A 6546-nucleotide genomic window follows, 5' to 3' on the forward strand; every position below is an offset into this window, starting at 1 on the left:
TGAAACCAGCAGACAAGGTGCTAAGGAAAAACGTCCCGGCCGGCAGCAAAGGCTAAGGGGATTGGGAGGGGGGTGGCGCGCGCCTCCAGCCTGCCCCTAAAGGTAGTCCGCGGGACAGCAGGCTGGAGGCGCGCCGGCGTGATTCTGACCGCGGGAGCCGGGAGGAGGAGCCGGAGGTGGCTGCGGGGGGCTCCAGCCCTGGCTGGAAGCGGTTCGGGCAGGGGGTGGCGCCGGGAGGTGGCCTGGACCCGGGAGCGGAAGGAGGAGCTTAGGTGTAACGGGTGAGAGTAGTCGAGCCCCTTGGGGGTGGCAGCTGTGTTTGGTGGGGGACAGAGTGTGTGTGTGGGGAGGGTGGGTGTCCTGGGCCTCTAGAAGCTACAGTGAAGCCTTTCTGCTTGTCTCGCAGACATCCTCCTTTTCTGACATTAAAGCTACGAACCACCAAGCTGACCCCCTCTCAATTCTTTGGCCTGAAGCACAGGGTATCTCAGGGACCAGGGATAAGCGGGAAGGGACCGGAGGGAGCCACAAGTCTGCACCCAGGCGGAGAGGAGGCGGGCAGAAGCCGCTCCGCAGGCGCAGGCGAGTGGGTGGGAAGGAGGGAGGGAGAGAGGGAGGAAGGAGGTGAGGCCGGGAAGATGCCACTGCCGGGGGCGGGGCGGGGCCGGGGATCCGGGAGAGGGACTGCAGCGGTGCTTGGTGGGGGCGGGGGCTGCAATGTCACTCATTTGGGGGTCAGGTGTGTAAGTCCCAAGCTCGGGGCGCCACTTGCCTACATCTTCCCAGTACCACCCAGGGATCGGGGAGCAGGCGGAGGGCAGGGGACTGCAGAACCGTCCCCAGAGCGGGACGCGAACCGGCAGAGTTGGGAGAAGGTAAACAAGGGCCACGCCCCCTGCCGTCGCCCCGCGGGCGCGCACCCGCCGCTCCGGCAGCCGCCGGTACATTTCCACTCCCAGCAGCGTTTCTCCCCCGCTGGACTCCCGCGCAGCCCTGGACGGGGGGGCTGCCCCCGACACCAGCCCGCGCCCCCCGCGCTGGAGCTGTGCACCCTCCATACTCACCTGGAAAGGGTATCCCCCGCCCCTCCAAAAAACTGCTTAATTTGTGCAGAGCCTCCGCGCCCGGGAGCCGAGCATGCTGCCCCCGCGTGCATAGCCCGCGTGCACCCAGCCGGGAGAGGGGGCGACAGGGCGGAGGCGGTGGCCCCCGGAAGGTGTCTGGGACCGAACCGGCTGCACGTGAGCCCAGCCCGGGGTCATGTGCACCGGCTCGACCCGGTTCGGCGCCCGGACGTGCTGCGTATCAACAAAATGAAACTCGGGGAGACAGGAGGGCAGATAGCCCTGGGTCCTCCGAACCCACGTCCCCGGCCGCGCGACCTCCTCTCCGCACAGGTCTCCCGCCGCAGCCCCTCCGCCCAGCCAGAGCCCGCGGGGCAAGTTGCAGCCCAGGCGCGCCCCCGCCCGCCCGCGCCCCCTCCCCGGCCCAGGGGCGCTTTGCCGCAGTCATTAATAAAGAAGGTCGCCAAGCTCACCCTTCCAAAAGTTGTTGTTGCATGCGCCCCTCTCAGCCTACCCGCAATGTACTCTTTAAACACGACTGACCAACATGCGCAATCTCCCCTGTGCTGTGCATCGGCACCCCCCCCCCCCCCCCCGCGCGCTGGCTTCCTAGAACAGGCAGCCAGCAGGAGAGAGAGGGAGCGAGCGAGCAAGAGAGAGAGAGGGAGCGAGAAGCGCTGGCAGATCTGTTGCAAAAACACAAAATAACGCCGTGGAGATGCGCAGGGCCAGTCGCCGGGGGCTGGATCTTACCTTGTTCCGCTGTGCCCTTCCGAGGGGCGCTACCCACGGTTACGCGCCGCGGCTGGGGCCGGCGTGGGAAGGATGCTCCTGAAACCCGGAGCTCCTGGGGCCGGCGCGGGCGGGCGGGGGGCGCGCATCCATCCGGGGTCGTGGCGAAGGAGGCGGCCGGGGCCGTGGGGTCCCCAGCACCGCACCCTGGCCGGGGACGGTCAGCGGTCTGGACCTAAGCCCTTGACGCTAGGAGTGGGCGCAAAGTAACTCCATGGACGCCTCTCACCCACCCCCCCAAATAGCCTCCAACTGCGATGGCCGCGGTCGGCACCATTCACCAACCCCCCTGTGTATGTTTCTGTTTCTTTTTAAACCAAGACTTCCTTGTGATCTCTTTAGAAAAAAAAAAAAATGTGTTGGGGTGGGGGTGGGGTGGGGGCAGGCGGGAGGAGCGAGGGAGGGGGAGTAGCCACTTTTTTCTTATTCACTCGGATCTCCACTCCTGACCCCCCCGCCCACCCCCCCGCCCAGTTGTTTGGCTCCAGCAGCGGGTTCAGGTAGCGTTGCAGGCCTCCGGGTGGAGGGTACCCTGCTGGGCCGCTCTCTTGCCTGCACCTCGGGCCTGTACTCCCCACGGGCTCTGGGGCGCCCCCAGCCCGCCCTGTCCCCAGGGCCGGGCCCAAGCGGCGGCTGCGCCCGTGCAAGTCCCATCAGGTCTGCTCACACTTCACACACTCACACACATACCCCGCCCCTCCACTCTCACTCACACTTTCTGCTCACACCCCGCCCCCTTCGCGCCCCACACCGGGGCGGCGCCCCCCGCAACCTTTAAAAAAAAAAAATGCAAGCTTATACTTAAAAAAATCTTTTGGCGCCATATTAATGACGTACTTAAAATTTGCCATTTCTCCCTGCGTCAAAAAGACGTTTCTTTGCAAATAACAGCCTGAAGGCGACACTCGCGGAGGGAACGAGGTTTGCACAGAGCACCCCGCCTCCCGGGGTTCCAGCGCTGGAAGACCCTCGCTCTAGGCCCTGCTGGTTAAATCGCTGGTTTAAAAATGCGAAACGAATAAATCGCGTGGCGTTTTGCAGCGCCAGAAGTGAGCAGAAAGTGCTGGCAGGAGCGGAGGGGAGGGGCGCGCGCGAGTCTGGGGGAGGGGGCGCGGCTCTCCTCCCCCACCCAGAGCAGATGGAAACTAACATGCCGGGCTGGGGAAACTTGAAATTGTGGGCGACCTCAAGAAGGAGGGGCGGTCCGTAGAGAGGGTCCCTCTCGGGTTCGTCGCCCCCTCCCCCCGCCCGAGTGCCTCTTGGCGCCCGGCTCAGCCCCGCATTTCCGGGGGGTAGGGAACGCAGTGATGTGTGAGTGGGTGGGTGGCTGCACGTCCTGGTCCCAGTAGGAGTTTGCCCGAGGGTATCCACTTCCCCCTTGCTCCTTCCCACTCCCCTTAAAGGGTTAAAAACCGAGGGGCAACTTCCAAGGATTGGCACTTGGCGAGGAAGCGGGGCGCCCCTCTCCCCACCCTTCGCCTCCTCGCCCCTCCTCCTCCGGCTCCACTTCCCGACTTGACCTTGTGGTGCACAAACAGTGCGCTGGGATCCTCGCAGTTTCTGGAAGAAGAGCTTGCGCTCGCCAGGCAGGCGGGCTGTCGGGCGGCTCTCGGGCGCTGGCGGGGCCTTGGGTCGGTTCCCGGAGCCGCGAGCCACACCCACCCAGCCCGCTGCGCCCGCCGCACTCACCTTCTCTCGAGGAAGGAGCCTGGCTGGCCTTCTGGATAGGGAGAAGTTGGGGGCAAACTGCAGCCTTCTCAGATGCTCCCAGCTAGGGAGGGGGTGGTCTGGACTCAGGCGGGGTTTGGGGGAGGGGGAGACCTGGGAGCCAGGCCCAATATCCTCAAAGCATCATTGCCAACTTTTTCTAACCCCTCCTTTTTGGCTGTCCCTCAAAGATGATCCAATAATTTCTTCAACCTCACCTTTGACTTTGAAGGCACGTGGGTGAGTTGTGAACTGAAACAGGAACCGCCTCCCCTCTCCAACACTGAAGGTTGTTTATCCTTTTTTTCCCCTCCACCCCTTCTGTGGAAAGATAAATATTCAATTTACATAAGATGACATTTATGTGACAATTAAGAAGATTCCCTGATGGAATGTTGTGAACACATTTGCTTATAGGAGAAATAAATCCAATAATAAACAAACTCATAATAACAGCACAAATCCTCCGACAGGGCGGATTGTCTACACAACAAAGAGGGAGATGATGGATGCTGAAATAAGCACTTTTTGCCACAGGAAAGAAATAGGAGCTCCGAGGGAGTCACTGCAACATTTCTCTTCCTTGGCCTTCATTCACAAAGTCTAAGGAGGCTTGCCAGCAAGATTGAGGGGCTGGGTATCACCTCCCAATTAGATCTGCTCCAGCCTTCAGTAGTCAGTTGGTAGGTTTTCCGAACCTCAAGCTCACTGCCCAGAAACAGGTGTCCCAGACTCTGAGCATGTAACAAAATGGTTAAATACGGAGGCTCTAATCCTGTCTCTGCAGTTCCAAGGCTGCTTCATATGTGCAGGTGAATTCATCTCTGGGTCTCTTTTTCCTCTTCTGTAGAATGGGGTGGTTGGAGGCTTCCTGAGGCCATGTATACATATATATGGACTGTAAGTGTATAGCAGGGCCTGACTTAGTGTATACGGTGCGCATTAGCACTTTCCCTGGTGCCTACATTTTGGTAGGGTGCGAATACACTCCCTGAAAGCTGTTAGCACTGAGAAACTGAGGGACATATAAAAGGATCTCCCACCATGGGCCAAAGGGAAGGCCAGGAGAAAAAACTGAATGATTGTGGACTTCATGGTCAAGGTCCAGATGGTAGCTGCATATCTGAGGTGAGAGTGAAGACACCAAGCTACAGTGGCACAGTTGAAGGGAACTGCTCTTGTTAGAGCTAGTTGTAGAGGGTTCGCATGTAGGAGAGGACATGGACAGGCTCCTCCTCTTAGCCATCCTGATCCCAGGGCAAGCAGTTATTAAATGACCTAGAGGAAGAAGAGGGAGTGAGTGACCATTTATAGGGCACCTGCTCTGGGCTGTGGACTGTTAGTCATCCTACTTCATCCTCAGGAAAACGCATGTTACCTATTCAAAAGATTTAGTAACTTACCAACAGTCAAACAGCTAGCAAGTGGTAGCAGAACTGGCACCTAGTCCAGCAGAGCCCAGGACCTATGTGCTTTCCATTTTACCACACTGCCAAAAATAAAAAGTATTAGCATTACTGGTTTGCTTGGGGATGGGAGCCTGATTGCTATATTGGCAAGAAATAATTGTATGAGCAGCGCTTTTTCTCTGGGGTAGTTTCCCTGACTTTGGGTGAGATCCAAGTCACCTAAATAGTCCTTGGAAGGTACTTCTTGTTTAGGATGGGGTGCTCCATTAGAATCCTTGACTTTGCACAGTTCTGTGCTACTGTTTAAGGTTAACCTTGGAAATGTAAATAGAATGATAGCATTGAAGCTAATTATAACTCCTCAATCCTTGTTAAAACTTTCACAAATCATTCATTAACTTTTTACAGAAAAAAAGAGAAACTTGGTGTCCTTGGAGATATAATCATTAATTATTTTCAACAAATATTTAGTGCGTGCCTTCTGTATGTTAAGCATCATTCTAGGTGCTGAGAACACAGCACAAACACGATAGAAAAAAATGCCTATTCTCTAGAGGCGGAGCCAAGATGGTAGAGAGGGAAGACAGAGTCAGTGTCTCCTCACACACAGGATACTCACCACACTGCTGGTGGGGGACCTCTGACAACCAGGCAGACAGGAGGAACCCCCAAGCAACCAAGAACCAACATAATATTGCAAAGAAATTATCCTCCAATTAAAAAAAAAAAAAGCCTATTCTGACTTTCTAGTTAAAGGAAATACATAATTTTTTTAAAGTTGAAAAAAACCTATATTTGAAGGTTAGTAGGTGCTGTGGAGAAGAATTAAGTAGAAAGGGGGATAGGGAATGTGAAGATGCAATTTAAATAGAGTCCTTAGAGAAAAGCTTGCTGAGAAGGTGGCTTTTGAGTAAAAGGAGATGAGGGAATGAGTTGTGAGGGTTTATGGAGGAAGAGCATTCTGAGCTAGGGATTCTTTTTTTTTTCCTTCTTTCTTTTTTATTTTTTAAATTATGAAAGTACAATAACACATTTACAGGAGACTTGGAAAATACAACAAAGTTACATATAGTTCCACTGTATATTACAATTCTTTTTTAAGTAGATAAATTAAGATATTTAGTTGGAGTTTCAATATCAAACTCTCAAAAATTAATAGAATGAATAGACAGAAAAGTAGAAGGATATAGTTGATCCGAAAAGCACTATGAACCAATTCAACATATTTAAGATTTATGCAATTTTCACATGACAGCAGGCTACAAATTCAATTCAAGTTCCCATAGACTATAAACCAGGACACACTGGAACATATCCAGGGACATAAAGTAAGGTACAAAAATTTCATGGTCTACAGGTATTGAAATCACACAGAGTCTATTCTCTTGTCACTGTGGAATTATGTTAAAAATCAATATCAAAAGATATTTGAAAATAGCCCACATATTTTCAAGTACAATGTGACATTTACCAAGAGAGATTTTTGATTTTAAGCTGGGAATTCTTAATGTGAAGTCATAGACACCTCCCTCCAGAGGTCTGAGTATAGAATTCAGGGAGTCTTGACCTTAGAT

The 6546-nt window shown here is 54.4% G+C and overlaps 1 protein-coding gene across 10 annotated transcripts in view; it reads right to left on the bottom strand.

Annotated features, from left to right (window-relative positions):
• JADE2 (jade family PHD finger 2) overlaps positions 1–3632 on the bottom strand; it is a 50836-nt gene extending 47204 nt beyond the window's left edge. For 2 of the 10 annotated variants that reach the window (XR_006269019.1, XM_043465487.1), the window contains exon 1: positions 1538–1740. The gene's annotated coding sequence lies outside the window, so the exon portion shown is untranslated. Of the gene's footprint in view, positions 1–1064; positions 1493–1537; positions 1748–1817; positions 3356–3376; positions 3485–3545 lie in introns of those variants that run through there. The other 8 variants (XM_043465489.1, XM_043465485.1, XM_043465494.1 and 5 more) reach the window with 6 other exon arrangements.
• Positions 3633–6546: the final 2914 nt, after the last annotated feature.

This window comes from Cervus canadensis, chromosome 4, assembly GCF_019320065.1.
Source record: "Cervus canadensis isolate Bull #8, Minnesota chromosome 4, ASM1932006v1, whole genome shotgun sequence".
Taxonomy (NCBI): Eukaryota; Metazoa; Chordata; class Mammalia; order Artiodactyla; family Cervidae; genus Cervus; species Cervus canadensis.